The sequence below is a fragment of the Carassius carassius genome, chromosome 33 (genome assembly GCF_963082965.1).
Source record: "Carassius carassius chromosome 33, fCarCar2.1, whole genome shotgun sequence".
NCBI lineage: Eukaryota > Metazoa > Chordata > Actinopteri > Cypriniformes > Cyprinidae > Carassius > Carassius carassius.
The window spans coordinates 22796273-22814235 of record NC_081787.1 but is presented as its reverse complement, the minus strand read 5'-3'; the positions used below and the strand labels follow the sequence as shown (position 1 = coordinate 22814235).

Sequence of the window (17963 nt, the reverse complement as noted above, 5' to 3'; positions counted from 1 at the left end):
AATCATCACCCCACTGCGACCTCCAAAAAGTCTTGTCTTGTTCTGTTGAGTGGGACTCTTGTATAAAGCAAAAATCTGTGATAAACTGCTTGCAAAACAAAAATACGGCTTTACGTTTAATGTTGTTTCTTAAACCTCTCGCATTTATGGAAATAATGGACAAAGACATAAGGATAATAATAAGATAAAAAAAAGAAATAAATGAAAGCTTAGAACGAATAAACGAATGAGTAGTTAAGTTGAAAACCTGTGGTCACTTAAGAGAGTAGGCTACTGTAGAAGATGAGAACTGCAAACCCTATGGGGAAATGTGAACTTAGAACATAGCAAGAAATAGTAGTAAGTTAAGCTAATGTGGCATATGTACCATCTCAAATAATTGTACATTTGAAGAGAACAAACAATTAAACCTCTCACTCTTTATAGAAAGAAAAAACAAAAACCTCGCTCAATAAAAAGGCTGCTGTTCAGCTCTGCCAGGAGCAATAATCAGAGTGCTGCATGCCTACTTAAATTAAAGGGCATATTTAGGTTATCAACAAAAGTACAGCAGTTAAATTCTAATCGGCTCTTAGCGCGATTGCATACAAAATCAGGTAATAAAGAGAAAAAAAATAGTAATGTGAGAGATAGTAAAGACAGCTAAGCCATATTTTACTCCAGTTTGTACCTTGTGCCATCACCAACCTGGTCTCACAGAATTCCGTGAAATGTCCACGGGCCCTTAACTCAAAATCCGTGAAATCATCACGGAATTGCCCCAAATTCCGTGACGCGGCCACGGATATATCTCCAACGCAAGTCAATGACACTGACCTTCCGTGGTCCACACACGGATACCCGTTTCAATGACGGAGTACAGAACTCGCTCAACGGACGTGCTTTCTCATTTGGAAACGCAACATTTGAAGTATTTGTTTCTTTTCCAATGCCATAATGACGTTAACCAGACAGTTATTGTAGTTATTGCATTGTCCTGCCATCATAAAAATTCACTTTGATTCTGTTAGCCTAACTAAAATCTGTGATACGAGCACGGAGTCTGTGCTGAGATCACGGATAACTCTAACGCAAGTCAATGACACTCATCTTCCGTGGCCCACACACGGATGCAGTCTCACGGCAGTTCGTGATTTGGGCACGTAATTTAATCTATTTATTCGTGGCATGGACACGTTTATTTCGTTATTTTCGTGATTGCAGCACGTTTTTTTTAAACTAATGCATTTCAATTGGAGGCATCTTTCGTGCATCAGCACGATACTTTCTGATTAATTAATTTTTTTCCCCCACAGGACAACAGAAGAAACTTACTGAAACTTTTTTTTTTTTAAATCGGAGCTTAACTTACTGTAACAAAACTGAGCAACATACTGTATTGCTGGTGACAAAAACACACATTAAAACTTTTTTTGCTGTAAAATGCACAATGGTTCTTTTTTTACTTTTTTTATTGATTTTTATTTTTTTCATAGGCCTAGATTTTTTTTTAATTACAGATATCAATATCAAGTCCTTGACACATAATTGTAACACATTTTCACATTTAGAAACAATATAGTTTAAATAAAAAGAAAAAATAAATAAATAAATAAATAATCTAGCAGAGATCTTTTTTTTTTTTTTTTTTTTTTTTACTTTAGACTCTAAAGTTAAAAGTTTTTATTAAGGTTATTGTAAAGGCTGCTTAAAAATGCTATTGCTGATGAGCCGCTGATCGCTGTCAGATTCTGCGATATGAATGTCCGCGTTGGATTGTGGCTAATGGGCTTAGAATGAGCCCCGCTCGGCCCGTGTTCTGGCTTACTGTAATATTTCACCGGTAATAAGACCGAAATAATATAATTAAAATAAAGAAATGAATGAATACAATGATAACATCTAAATAAATGTTGATAGATATAGCCTTATAGTTTTAAAAATATCAATAAACAGCAAATCAACACAGCTTCGAAATAATAACCGAAAAAGACCTAAATAATAATAATACATAATTAATTTACAGCACCGCCACTCCCACCACGCGCATCACGCGCTTTGCATCAACCCATTCACTCCCAAAGCGTCAAAAACTGAAGGCTGGTCAAGCGCCTCTAGCGTCACTGACATGAGATGTTTATCGCTATGAAATCACGTTCAAGAAGTCTCATTCAGCACACATCGCGATACTTGCCATCAGTTTACAAGAGCCGCAGGTGGGGTGAGTAGTAGTAAATATGCTCTTTTAATGCCTGTTATAAAATGTATTCTGTCTTCTTTATTAATCAGATGAGCGCCTTATGTTAACTCTCTGTATTATATCGGTCATCCGAGGCTGTCTTTGAGTTTCATTGTGTTTAACTAAATGAACACAGCTGCTAACTGGGGTGATTAAACTCTGTCACGTGACGTGCCATAGACCTGGGATCCGTTTTATATTCATTTCAGGTTCAAAGATGGAAGTTGTATTTGTAGTAAAATCATGGTAACCATGACACCTACAATAGTAGGTCAAACCCAGTAAACAAGACATTTACCATGTTTTTTACCACAGTAACTGTAGTTTTACTATGGTTTCGTGATAGCACAATAATCACCAAAATAATTATAGTTGTACCACTGTAATGATAGTGTTTAAATGTGCTTTTATATGACATATTTCACAGTAATCACATTTACTGTACCATGCTTGTAATACCTTTCTAATGTAAATAAAAAAAAAAACAAATTTTTCCCATCTTGCAGTTCATTCATATTAGTTTATATCTTAAATATTTTGCTCACAGATCACTATTAACATTCTGTATATAATTCTGTTTTATTTTCTCTCCCCTTGTATTTATTTTTTAGCTGAAAAGATGTAAAGGAAGCAGTCAGCCCAGTCGTGTTTGTGGAGAGGTATTCCTTCAGAAATGGAGAAGACAGAAAGCTGCAGAGGCAGGTTGGTCTGTGACTGTGATAGTTTGTTCCTTTTATCAAACATTCCTGCTGTTATCATTTGCACAGCATCTGTTGTTTCTTAAACTGTTGTACGGTCCAAATACCCACACTTGCCATCTTTGCACATTTCCTTTATTTGGCCCAAGTGAGCATGAAGACCACAAGTGTGTGTCGATCTTAACATGACAAAGTTTGTTTCAACTTTGCATTTTAAAATAAACTTCTAAATGTTTTTCCAATAGTCCCTATTAAAGATGACAATTTAATTTGTGGTGCTTCTAATTAAGTGATAAAAAGAAGTTACAAATGATGTACAAAATAAATATACTTTTCTGTGCACCAAGAAATTATTCTCAATATCTAATTATTATTATTAATATTTCACATACATTGGAAAGGTTTGCGTGACCTCCTGTGAGATCTCTGCAAAAAGTCTCACGATTAATTCCAAAACATGATGCATGATGGGATACACTAAGCGTTGTAAAGCGCTCCGGAGCAGTATTGGAGAGGTTTAGTTTGTGTTAAGGATGCTGTGCTTTGGCATTATTAAGACCGGGGACAGTCTTGTGCATGCACTGTCACATACACACACTCTCAAGGGACCTCAAGTGTGGGTATTTGGAAAGGGGAAAAGTCTTTAAAATGATCCCTAAATACAGTCGCACATCAAAGTCTTAATAATTCACTAATTCAATTTAACACTTGTATGATATTGTACAAGCCCCTGGACAATCTTATCTGACACTGTCACAATATTGGAAAATCACACAGTCAGAAAGTTTATATTGTTCATTGGCTTCTCATTAAATTACTTCAAATAAGCCCCATCAGTTCATGTTCCCACTATACGTGATCTCCATGACTAGAAATGCTAGTTTAATGTGTCACGTGATATATATTAAATCTTTGATTAATTTGTCAGAACCAGATCAATTACACTACTGATAACAGCCCTATTAGCATGTATTAATTTTTAAACCAACTCATATGAATATAGCTTGCTATTAATGACTTATACAGCAATTAATTATACAGCATCTTTGCAGAGGATGCTTTCATGGTCTAAAAAATAATGTATAAGTAATGAATAAGTTGCATGTAATGAAATAATATTTCTGTCTTACAGGATTGTTTGCAGATAATGCTGCTCTTCTTTTTCAGAAGTTTTTGGTGAGCCAACCCTCACAAAACTTCCTAAAAACTAAAAGAGCTATTACTGAGTCTCAGTGAATCTTGCCATGATCAGCTCTTCCCAGGTACCTTTTTTTTTAAAATATTTTTGAATTAACATTTACTCATCAAATGCTCTGGTCTGAATCTTACTTTAAATTAACTTAATTATATGTTTAATGAGCAATATTAATTACACACAGAGTAAGCAGAGATTATCTTGTTTCACAGAAGAGAAGGAAGACCAAGGAAATGATTTGCTCAGGATGAGGAATGAAGACGGCCATCTTGTGCTCAAACAAACAGAAGTCCACTGGTATGTGTGTGTTGAAGCAATGCTGTGTTATGTGTTACAGCACTTTATGATGATCTCTCACAGGACTGGTCATGTCAGCCTTGATTTTTCTTTCCAATGTTTTTATTGTTATGTTATTTTATTTGATACAGCTATTATAATTATAGCATGTTAGCAAAGTGTGACTGAAACATTTTTAATCTTAAGTTTTTAAAAAACACTACCTGTTTTTCTTAAAAGCATACAAGTGCCATAAAAGTGGTTTAATTGATATAAACACCAATTGACATTATCTCATTGTATTGTAAACGTTGTGTTATAAATTGTGGATTGATATTTGATTGGTTTGAAGCAAGGCCTTACACTCCACAGACTAAAACACATTTGTGAGAGAAGTCAGGAACTTTGGAGAAAGATTCTAGAGGAAGAAAGACACATTTACTGCAACATTAGATCAATTCTAGAGTCTCTGAGAACTACACATGCTAATGGAGTCTCATGAGCAAGACCTTTGCCTCTGTAATTTTTTCTTAATTCTTGCAGAATTAAATTGTTTATTGCAATACTTTAACAATTTCACTTTGCACAGATGATCTCATCAGCCAAATGAGGGGTTTTGATCAAGTGATGCTCTTGAAAGGAGTGAAAGAAGAGGATGTGGTAAATTGTCTTCAGAGAAAAAGCTTCTCAAAAGGTCTTAAAGCAGCTTGAAGAATGGTAAGTGTACAATACTACAAGGGTCATAGTTGCTCACCCTGCTAAAATCACACAGAACATAAGCTGAGCTCTCTGTCCATTAAACAACTTCATCTGGATTGATTGTTTCACTTTGACCAGGTCTGGGATGTTAGGACTGAGAGATCCTCTGGCTGAGAACAAGCTACACCACATCGGTGCTGGATATCAACCACAAACTATTTCCAGACACAAGAGAAGAAGATCACGATGGGGAGATGAAACCAGTTTAGATGTGATGATAAGGAATCTGAAACAGTATCACATGTCTTATATGTACTGTATCGCATGATCTGAATCACAGTTGACTGGATGGGATTGTGTGACTTTTAAGGACATTTCATCACTCATCTGTGTGAACTGATTAATATATGAGGTTAATGTATTTTTGATGATAAATAATTATTTTCCTTGAATCTTATTTGTCTTGATGCTACTTTTATCATCTTTATATTCTATGCTTCAATAAAATGAAAATGGTGAATCTTGTGTTCTGAAGATTCTTGGTAAACACATCATTTTACTAGGTAGGCTCATATGTGTTTATTTTAGACTTGGAAAAACTACATATTATTAATTATCGGGATTATTTTTTACTTAAGACATAAAAATATTTGATCAGATTAATGACATCTGGGACATCAATACACCAGAAAGTTATTATTGTTTATATTTAGTAACAAATGCCAATTGTTTTGTGAAAGAAAGGGAGTTACGAGATTAATTATTTTGCATTACAAGATGTTGCCATGGGCTTTATTGTTACAAACACTTGAGGGATAACTGAGAATGTAGCAGGAATGATCAATGTTTATCTTGAACTGCATTAAAACCAAGAGCATGCACATTACTGATGTCCAGTACCTGAGGAGCAAGATAAGGGGGTGAGGAGGACATTTTTTACACAGATTTTTTCTAATTAGTTTTTCCATGTTTCATCAGATGGCCTCACCATGTCCTGTCAAAAGCTTTACTAGCCATGATGTTAAGATTAGAAAAGTGTGGACTGTGAAAACTGTCAGATATAAATGTGACTCAGCTCAGTTTGTTGTCCATGATGAGGAGAATACATATATGTAGGATTTACTGCCCTTCTACCCCCAGGGGCCCAGTAGCACCTCCTGGAAGAGCCCAAAACTGTACATTTCAAATGGCTGTAAATCAGAGTCAAATTAACATATCAAAGAGAAAATCAGCAGGATTACTACTTATGCTATGCTGATAAAATAATTTTGGGCACAGTTTTCAGAAATAAATGGAAAGGTGGCATAAAGGCATTTTAAATATTGCTCACTCTAAAATACTAAATTTCATCATGCCTCTCAAATATATCATAGATGTTTACACAGTGAACATATTTATATGTCCAGTTTACCATTAAATATATTATTTATTTCATTTCGTTAATAAAACGTTTTAAACTACATTACCCATAAGCCTCCGTCATTCTATCTATGGAAAGGCAAAACTAGGCGCTGTTTTTTGTAGTTCATTGAAGTTATTCTTAGGGATAGGGTTAGGATCTCACTAAAAAGGTGATTTTTCTCAACATAGAAACACTTCATTGTTGACTTAATATATTTACTAATGTGATAATAGCAGCAAAACATACTTTTGTAACATGATGCGCTGTTTAATATGGGTTAAAAGATAGTCCAACCACAGACAGTCCTGCGGTGACAAGGAACATTCACAGCCAATGGCATCAAAGCTGAGCAGCGTCATCACACTTCCTTAACCATTTATGGTCATTCATGAGCGCTGTCTTCCGTTTTTAACAATTTAACAATAAATTAAATTTGCCACCTATTAGATAGTGTTTTATTAACGTCTACACCTTCTTCCAACAATAATGCAAATACAGAAATTATTGTTATTCAGCTTGACAAAAATTAGGCAATATTGATGTGCACATGTGTATTTACAACTACACATGTGATGAGAACTGCACAGTCACAGTTGTATCTTATCTAACCAATAGATTCATTTCATTCAATTTAAAAGATACATTTTTTTCCTGACCAAAGACAAGTGCATTTACTAATAAAAAGTAAAGAGTGAAATTATTAAGTTATTAAATTATTCACATTTGTTTCTGTGATTTGCCTTGCTTTACCAATTGATCTCTAGGAATAAAAACTGAAATAAAGCATAATGAACATACATAATTTTGTAAGAATTTTCCAGTATTTATTACAGTATTATTATTATGTCAAACTCATTTAAAGACAAAGAGCGCATATTACTGCACTGTCACCAAGCTCGTTTTTGAAGAATAAAATTATGAAGAATAAAAAGGCAGTTATGTTGTAAACGTTAACAATTTTCAGTATGCAAATACTTTTATTAAAAAACAAAACAGTATAAATACGGTATATGTCTTTCAGAGAACACCAGAAAAAGATACATTCTCTTTAAAAATTCTATTGACCAAAAAGTGATACAACACAATGTAAATGTTTCAAACTCACAAAATAACATCATGAAGGCATGCATGTCAAGTGTGCAATATCATCTATAAAACTCTATCAGCACATCATCAAATAAACACTGATTGTCCGAACAATGGAAGAAAGATAAAGTGTTCAGGAAAACAAACACCTGCTACATAAAAATGCAGAAATATACCTTTAACAATAACATCATTCACTTCATGACTGGAACTAGGGGATGGCTGTGTATGAATATGTCCTTTACTAAAACTCCCGATGAGAACTGATGCTTTTTTTATGATAAAAGCACCAGAAGTACAGTTTACTGTATGACGCTTGAAAAAGAGAACACAATGCTTTATCAATATGATAAATACTATTTTTAACTATTGTTATCATCACTGGTTCTGTATACAGTACAGTATATGGGTTGCTGGAAGGTCACAATGTATTCATTATAAGCTTAATTAAAACAAAGTTACATCTTCTGCAAAAATCAAACCACTGCAAAGTCTTAAGTCACTGATCCAGGAACCATTTCTGTCTGTGGGGGGGGGGGGGGGGATAAAGAGTTTTAGAGGTGAGTCCTTGTGCATGATGGAGAACTACAGTGTTATCTGCAAACAATCCTGGAAGACAGAAAGGAAGGAAATATTATTTCTTTACATGCAACATTACTGTGTTTTTTTTAGACCATGAAAGCATCCTCTGCAAAGATGCTGTATAATTAATTGTTAAATGCATCCATTTTATAAAAGCAAGTCATTAATAGCAATTTCTAGTCATGGAGATCACGTATAGTGGGAACATGAACTGATGGGGCTTATTTGAAGTAATTTAATGAGAAGCCAATGAACAATATAAACTTTCTGACTGTGTGATTTTCCAATATTGTGACAGTGTCAGATAAGATTGTCCAGGGGCTTGTACAATATCATACAAGTGTTAAATTGAATTAGTGAATTATTAAGACTTTGATGTGCGACTGTATTTAGGGATCATTTTAAAGACTTTTCCCCTTTCCAAATACCCACACTTGAGGTCCCTTGAGAGTGTGTGTACGTGACAGTGCATGCACAAGACTGTCCCCGGTCTTAATAATGCCAAAGCACAGCATCCTTAACACAAACTAAACCTCTCCAATACTGCTCCGGAGCGCTTTACAACGCTTAGTGTATCCCATCATGCATCATGTTTTGGAATTAATCGTGAGACTTTTTGCAGAGATCTCACAGGAGGTCACGCAAACCTTTCCAATGTATGTGAAATATTAATAATAATAATTAGATATTGAGAATAATTTCTTGGTGCACAGAAAAGTATATTTATTTTGTACATCATTTGTAACTTCTTTTTATCACTTAATTAGAAGCACCACAAATTAAATTGTCATCTTTAATAGGGACTATTGGAAAAACATTTAGAAGTTTATTTTAAAATGCAAAGTTGAAACAAACTTTGTCATGTTAAGATCGACACACACTTGGGATCTTCATGCTCACTTGGGCCAAATAAAGGAAATGTGCAAAGATGGCAAGTGTGGGTGTTTGGACCGTACAACAGTTTAAGAAACAACAGATGCTGTGCAAATGATAACAGCAGGAATGTTTGATAAAAGGAACAAACTATCACAGTCACAGACCAACCTGCCTCTGCAGCTTTCTGTCTTCTCCATTTCTGAAGGAATACCTCTCCACAAACACGACTGGGCTGACTGCTTCCTTTACGTCTTTTCAGCTAAAAAATAAATACAAGGGGAGAGAAAATAAAACAGAATTATATACAGAATGTTAATAGTGATCTGTGAGCAAAATATTTAAGATATAAACTAATATGAATGAACTGCAAGATGGGAAAAATGTGTTTTTTTTTTTTTTGATTTACATTAAAAAGGTATTACAAGCATGGTACAGTAAATGTGATTACTGTGAAATATGTCATATAAAAGCACATTTAAACACTATCATTACAGTGGTACAACTATAATTATTTTGGTGATTATTGTGCTATCACGAAACCATAGTAAAACTACAGTTACTGTGGTAAAAAACATGGTAAATGTCTTGTTTACTGGGTTTGACCTACTATTGTAGGTGTCATGGTTACCATGATTTTACTACAAATACAACTTCCATCTTTGAACCTGAAATGAATATAAAACGGATCCCAGGTCTATGGCACGTCACGTGACAGATAGAGTTTAATCACCCCAGTTAGCAGCTGTGTTCATTTAGTTAAACACAATGAAACTCAAAGACAGCCTCGGATGACCGATATAATACAGAGAGTAAACATAAGGCGCTCATCTGATTAATAAAGAAGACAGAATACATTTTATAACAGGCATTAAAAGAGCATATTTACTACTACTCACCCCACCTGCGGCTCTTATAAACTGATGGCAAGTATCGCGATGTGTGCTGAATGAGACTTCTTGAACGTGATTTCATAGCGATAAACATCTCATGTCAGTGACGCTAGAGGCTCTTGACCAGCCTTCAGTTTTTGACGCTTTGGGAGTGAATGGGTTGATGCAAAGCGCGTGATGCGCGTGGTGGGAGCGGCGGCGCTGTAGTATATTATTTATGTATTATTATTATTTAGGTCTCTTTCGGTTATTATTTCGAAGCTGTGTTGATTTGCTGTTTATTGATATTTTTAAAACTATAAGGCTACATCTATCAACATTTATTTAGATGTTATCATTGTATTGATTCATTTCTTTATTTTAATTATATTATTTCGGTCTTATTACCGGTGAAATATTACAGTAAGCCAGAACACGGGCCGAGCGGGGCTCATTCTAAGCCCATTAGCCACAATCCAACGCGGACATTCATATCGCAGAATCTGACAGCGATCAGCGGCTCATCAGCAATAGCATTTTTAAGCAGCCTTTACAATAACCTTAATAAAAACTTTAAACTTTAGAGTCTAAAGTAAAAAAAAAAAAAAAAAAAAAGATCTCTGCTAGTTTATTTATTTATTCTTTTTATTTAAACTATATTGTTTCTAAATGTGAAAATGTGTTACAGTTATGTGTCAAGGACTTGATATTGAATTCTGTAATTTAAAAAAAAATCTAGGCCTATGAAAAAAATAAAAATCAATAAAAAAAATTAAAAAAAGAACCATTGCGCATTTTACAGCCAAAAAAGTTTTAATGTGTGTTTTTGTCACCAGCAATACAGTATGTTGCTCAGTTTTGTTACAGTAAGTTAAGCTCCGATTTAAAAAAAAAAAGTTTCAGTAAGTTTCTTCTGTTGTCCTGTGGGGGAAAAAAATTAATTAATCAGAAAGTATCGTGCTGATGCACGAAAGATGCCTCCAATTGAAATGCATTAGTTTAAAAAAACGTGCTGCAATCACGAAAATAACGAAATAAACGTGTCCATGCCACGAATAAATAGATTAAATTACGTGCCCAAATCACGAACTGCCGTGAGACTGCATCCGTGTGTGGACCACGGAAGATGAGTGTCATTGACTTGCGTTAGAGTTATCCGTGATCTCAGCAAAGACTCCGTGCTCGTATCACAGATTTTAGTTAGGCTAACAGAATCAAAGTGAATTTTTATGATGGCAGGACAATGCAATAACTACAATAACTGTCTGGTTAACGTCATTATGGCATTGGAAAAGAAACAAATACTTCAAATGTTGCGTTTCCAAATGAGAAAGCACGTCCGTTGAGCGAGTTCTGTACTCCGTCATTGAAACGGGTATCCGTGTGTGGACCACGGAAGGTCAGTGTCATTGACTTGCGTTGGAGATATATCCGTGGCCGCGTCACGGAATTTGGGGCAATTCCGTGATGATTTCACAGATTTTGAGTTAAGGGCCCGTGGACATTTCACGGAATTCTGTGAGACCAGGTTGGCCATCACAGAACCAGTCACTGAGGTGGAAAAATTTATTTTCCATTCACGAATGCGCGTTCTTCTGGCCAGAGTCAGTTTCTCCGGGCGCGGTCATCAGCTGACAGGTCCTCCACCAGCTTCAAGTTGTTGTCTTTCAAGAAGGTTGACTTCTTGGCAGAACGCCAGATAGCATCACGGTAAATCCTGGATGTAAATTGTATAATGACTCCTCTGAGTTGGTTGTTGCTTGGTTTCATGGGGCCGAGATACCGTGTCAACAACTTCTAGAAGTTTATCTTTTGCCCCCGGTAAAACAGACTGAAAGACCTGGATAACTTCTTGCCGCACGTCTCGGCTAGGCCGTAAAGTTTAAGATTCCAACGCTTTCAGAGCGCTTTTCATCTATACGTTCAGATTTGATATATGAGGACTTTTTTTGCCCATCTGCTCTAATATTCGTGTAACTTATTGTTTTCTTTGACTGTTCTGTATTACTATAATTTTCAACCTTTCAAAGCATTACAATATTAGTAGAAAACGAGATATGGGACATTCATTGATTTAGAAGACACTTTTTTATGATAAGAAAAAAAAAATTAAAGGTCAGTTCTTAAAGAAGACATCCCATACTATATCTATACCTCACATAAAACCATTTTACTGGAGCCTTTTCGAGATATAGGATAATATTACACTTTACAAGTCTATTAAGATCCCATTTCTGTCACGGTTCATGAATCGGCTGTCTCACACTGAGGTGTCTGTATGAGTGTAATTGTGTGGGTGTGGTTACTCGTTGTGTTGATTAGTGTCACCAGCTGTCGTTGATTTCACCTCCATATATATATCAGTAAATTCCCTCTCTCATTGTCAGATCGTTGTGGTTGTTCCCTGGTGTGCGTCCTGTTCTTTGTGTCTCGTCAAGCCCAGTTCTCTGTTGGATTTCGTCAGTTCTTCGTGTCGTTTGTATTTCGTCAGGTCCTCGTGTCGTCTGGATGTTCCACGGTTCCTGGGTTTCTCTTCACGCTCTTCACCGCACCACCACCGGATCGCCATCTCGTCCCTGCTTCACCACCACCACCTGATTGTTTGTCCCCGGCCTTTGTCTTCACTCTGACTCTCATTAGTATTATTAAACTTGTTAACTTGCATCTTGCATCCTCTCATTATTCATCACAATTTCTAACAAGTAGAAAAAAACAATGGTCAGTTCTTATAAGGGACATCGCATACTATATGCAAACTTCATATCAAACCATTCTACTGCAGCATTTTGGAGATATTGGACATTATTACACTTTAAAGGGCTATAAAAAATCCAATGTCTAATAAGTAGAAAAAACAATAGATAGTTCTTATAAGGGACGTCCCATACCATATGCACACCTCATATCAAACCATTGTACTACAGCATTTTTGAGATATGGGACATTATTACACTTTAAAGGGTTATAAAGACCACATTTCTGATAAGTATAAAAAACAATGGTCAGTTTATTAATGGGACCTCCCAAAATGTATGCTCACCTCATATCAAACCATTTTACTGCAGCATTTTCAAGATATGGCACATTATTACACTTTAAAGGGCTATAAAGACCCCATTTCTAATAAGTAGAAAAAAACAATGGTCAGTTCTTAGCGGGGACGTCCCATACTATATGCACACTTCATATGAAATCATTTTACTGCAGCATTTTTGAGATATGGGTCCAAATGGTGATTTAGAGGGCTATAAAGACACCATTTCTAAAAAGTAGAAAAAAACAATGGTCAATTCCTATAAGGGACATCCCATACTATATGCACACTTCATATCAAACCATTTTACTGCAGCATTTTTGAGATATGGTTCCAAATGGTAATTTAGAGGGCTATAAAGACACCATTTCTAATAAGTAGAAAAAAACAATGGTCCGTTCCTATAAGGGATATCCCATACAATATGCAGACCGCATATCAAACCATTTCATTGCAGCTTTTTTTAGATATGGGACTATATGGTGTTTAGGGGGCTATAAAGACCCCATTTCTAATAAGTAGAAAAAAACAATGGTCCGTTCCTATAAGGGACATCCCATACAATATGCAAACCTCATATCAAACCATTTCACTGCAGCGTTTTTGAGATATGGGTCCATATGGCGATTTAGAGGGCTATAAAGACCCCTGTAGCGGAGTACAAAACTTCGTATCCACAGGAAGGAGGAGGCGGGAACCGGCCGTCAATCAAATGAAGCTTTTAATAACAAAATAACACTGCGACAGCCCTTCACGGACGACTGTCGCGTACAAACAAAAACCAAACACAAACTAAAATCCTGGCCTGGCCCTCTCTCGTCCTTCACTGTCGTCGCTCATCTTTTGTATCCTTCCATCTCCTCCGTGGGACGCGAGACCGGTGAGTGGAGCAGGCGTCGCACATTTCCAATCACTCCACTGGCCTCGTTCCGATCTCACGGCTCTCGGCCCCGCCCCACTCATCACAACCCCATTTCTAATAAGTATAAAAAAACAAAAGGTCAGTTCATATAAGGGCCGTCCCATACTATATGCACACCTCATATCAAACCATTTTACTGCAGCATTTTTGAGATATGGGTCCAAATGGTGATTTAGAGGGCTATAAAAGACACCATTTCTAATAAGTAGAAAAAAACAATGGTCCGTTCCTATAAGGGACATCCCATACTATATGCAAACCTCATATCAAACCATTTCACTGCAGCGTTTTTAAGATATGGGTCCATATGGCGATTTAGAGGCCTATAAAGACCACATTTCTAATAAGTAGAAAAAAACTATGGTCAGTTCTTATCAGGGACGTCCCATACTATATGCACACTTCATATAAACCATTTTACTGCAGCATTTTTGAGATATGGGACAATACAATGATTTAGAGGGCTATAAAGACACCATTTCTAATAAGTAGAAAAAACTATAGTCAGTTCTTATCAGGGATGTCCCATACTATATGCACACTTCATTTGAAACCATATTACTACAGCATTTTTGAGATATGGGACCATACAATGATTTAGAGGGCTATAAAGATCCAATTTCTAATAAGTAGAAAAAAAAACAATGGTCAGTTCTTATAAAGGACATACCATACTATATGCACACTTCATATGAAACCATTTTACTGCAGTGTTTTTGAGATATGGGACCATACAAAGATTTAGAGGGCTATAAAGACACGGTTTCGAATAAGTAGAAAAAAACAATGGTGCGTTCCTATAAGGGACATCCCATACTATATGCAAACCTTATATCAAACCATTTCATTGCAGCGTTTTTGAGATATGGGTCCATATGGCGATTTAGAGGGCTATAAAGACCCCTGTAGTGGAGTACAAAACTTCGTATCCACAGGAAGGAGGAGGCGGGAACCGGCCATCAATCAAATGAAGCTTTTAATAACAAAATAAACACAAAACACTGCGACAGCCCTTCACGGACGACTGTCGCGTACAAACAAAAACCAAACACAAACTAAAATCCTGTCCTGGCCCTCTCTCGTCCTTCACTGTCGTCGCTCATCTTTTGTATCCTTCCATCTTCTCTGTGGGACGCGAGACCGGTGAGTGGAGCAGGCGTCGCACATTTCCAATCACTCCACTGGCCTCGTTCCGATCTCAAGGCTCTCGGCCCCGCCCCACTCATCACAACCCCATTTCTAATAAGTAGAAAAAAACAAAGGTCAGTTCATATAAGGGACGTCCCATACTATATGCACACCTCATATCAAACCATTTTACTGCAGCATTTTTGAGATATGGGTCCAAATGGTGATTTAGAGGGCTATAAAAGACCCCATTTCTAATAAGTAGAAAAAAACAATGGTCCGTTCCTATAAGGGACATCCCATACTATATGCAAACCTCATATCAAACCATTTCACTGCAGCGTTTTTAAGATATGGGTCCATATGGCGATTTAGAGGCCTATAAAGCCAACATTTCTAATAAGTAGGAAAAAACAATGGTCAGTTCTTATCAGGGACGTCCCATACTATATGCACACTTCATATAAACCATTTTACTGCAGCATTTTTGAGATATGGGACAATACAATGATTTAGAGGGCTATAAAGACACCATTTCTAATAAGTAGAAAAAAAACTATAGTCAGTTCTTATCAGGGACGTCCCATACTATATGCACACTTCATATGAAACCATTTTACTACAGCATTTTTGAGATATGTGACCATACAATGATTTAGAGGGCTATAAAGATCCAATTTCTAATAAGTAGAAAAAACTATGGTCAGTTCTTATAAAGGACATACCATACTATATGCACACCACATATCAAACCATTTTACTGCAGCATTTTTGAGATATGTGTCCATATGGCAATTTAGAGGGCTATAAAGCCCCATTTCTAATTAGTAGAAAAAAACAATGATCAGTTCCTATAAGGGACGTCCCATACTATATGCAAACCTCATATCAAACCATTTGACCGCAGCTTTTTTTTTAGATATGGGACTATATGGTGCTATAAGGGGCTATAAAGACCCCATTTCTAATAAGTATAAAAAAACAATGGTCAGTTCTTATCAGGGACGTTCCATACTGTATGCACACTTCATATGAAACCATTTTACTGCAGCGTTTTTGAGATATGGGACCATACAATGATTTAGAGGGCTATAAAGACCCCTGTAGTGGAGTACAAAACTTCGTATCCACAGGAAGAAGGAGGCGGGAACCGGCCATCAATCAAATGAAGCTTTTAATAACAAAATAAACACAAAACACTGCGACAGCCCGTCACGGACGACTGTCGCATACAAACAAAAACCAAACACAACCTAAAATCCAGGCTCCTCTTTTGTATCCTTCCATCTCCTCTGTGGGCCGCGGGTCCGGTGAGTGGAGCAGGCGTCGCACATTTCCAATCACTCCACCGGCCTCGTTCCGTTCTCAAGGCTCTCGGCCCCACCCCACTCATCACAACCCCATTTCTAATAAGTATAAAAAAACAAAGGTCAGTTCATATAAGGGATGTCCCATAATATATGCACACCTCATATCAAACCATTTCACTGCAGAATTTTTGAGATATGGGTCCAAATGGTGATTTAGAGGGCTATAAATACACCATTTCTAATAAGTAGAAAAAAACAATGGTCCGTTCCTATAAGGGACATCCCATACTATATGCAAACCTCATATCAAACCATTTCACTGCAGCATTTTTAAGATATGGGTCCATATGGCAATTTAGAGGGCTATAAAGACCACATTTCTAATAAGTAGAAAAAAAACAAAGGTCAACTCCTATAAGGGATGTCCCATACTATATGCACACCTCATATCAAACAATTTTACTGCAGCATTTTTGAGATAAGGGTCCATATGGCGATTTAGAGGGCTATAAAGACCCCATTTCTAATAAGTAGAAAAAAACAAAGGTCAGCTCCTATAAGGGATGTCCCATACTATATGCACACCTCATATCAAACAATTTTACTGCAGCATTTTTGAGATATGGGTCCATATGGCGATTTAGAGGGCTATAAAGACCACATTTCTAATAAGTAAAAAAAAACAACAAAGGTCAGTTCCTATAAGGGACGTCCCATACTATATGCACACCTCATATCAAACCCTTTTACTGCAGCATTTTTGAGATATGGGTCCAAATGGTGATTTAGAGGGCTATAAAGACCACATTTCTAATAAGTAAAAAACAAAAACAAAGGTCAGTTCCTATAAGTGACGTCCCATACTATATGCACACCTCATATCAAACCATTTTACAGCAGCATGTTTGAGATATGGGTCCATATAGCAATTTAGAGGGCTATAAAGACCCAATTTCTAATAAGTAGAAAAAAAGAATGGTCCGTCCCTATAAGGGACATCCCATACTATATGCACACCTCATATCAAACCATTTTACTGCAGCATTTTTGAGATATGGGTCCAAATGTTGATTTAGAGGGCTATAAAGACACCATTTCTAATAAGTAGAAAAAAACAATTGTCAGTTCTTATCAGTGACGTCCCATACTATATGCACACCTCATATCAAACCATTTTACTGCTGCATTTTTAGATATGGGACTATATGGTGATTTATTGGGCTATAAATATCCCATGTCGCTCCCACTTTATATTAAGTGTCCCTAATACCTGTGTATATACAAAGTAACTACATGTGTACATAGTATATAACACACTGTAAGTACAAATTGTTATATAGTATCTACAGCTGTAATATTTTTGTAACAACCCTCAGAATGGTTTGTGCAAGTACAAATGTATAACAGGACATGTAAAACTACATTTTGTAACAACAATATGTATAAGAGTAATTTGAACCATTTGATCCAGGGGGAGGAGATGGGTAGGTTTAGGGTTCGGTAAAGTGGGAGGAGTTGGTGCACCACTGTAATACCAGTGTACTTACATGGTAACTCCTCAGGAACTGTCGACTTAAATTAAAGTGCAACATTGTGGATACCAACCATATTTTATATGTAAAGCCTAATTTACTGGCCACTGCAGTGTAACATAGGAGTAATTGCATA

The 17963-nt window shown here is 36.3% G+C and overlaps 1 long non-coding RNA gene across 1 annotated transcript; it reads left to right on the top strand.

The window, feature by feature from the left end:
- The first annotated feature begins 4076 nt into the window (after positions 1-4076).
- LOC132114330 (uncharacterized) lies at positions 4077-5359 on the top strand. Its single transcript, XR_009425288.1, has 4 exons — positions 4077-4178; positions 4324-4408; positions 4977-5104; positions 5225-5359. It is a non-coding gene; the product is annotated as an uncharacterized LOC132114330 (long non-coding RNA).
- Positions 5360-17963: the final 12604 nt, after the last annotated feature.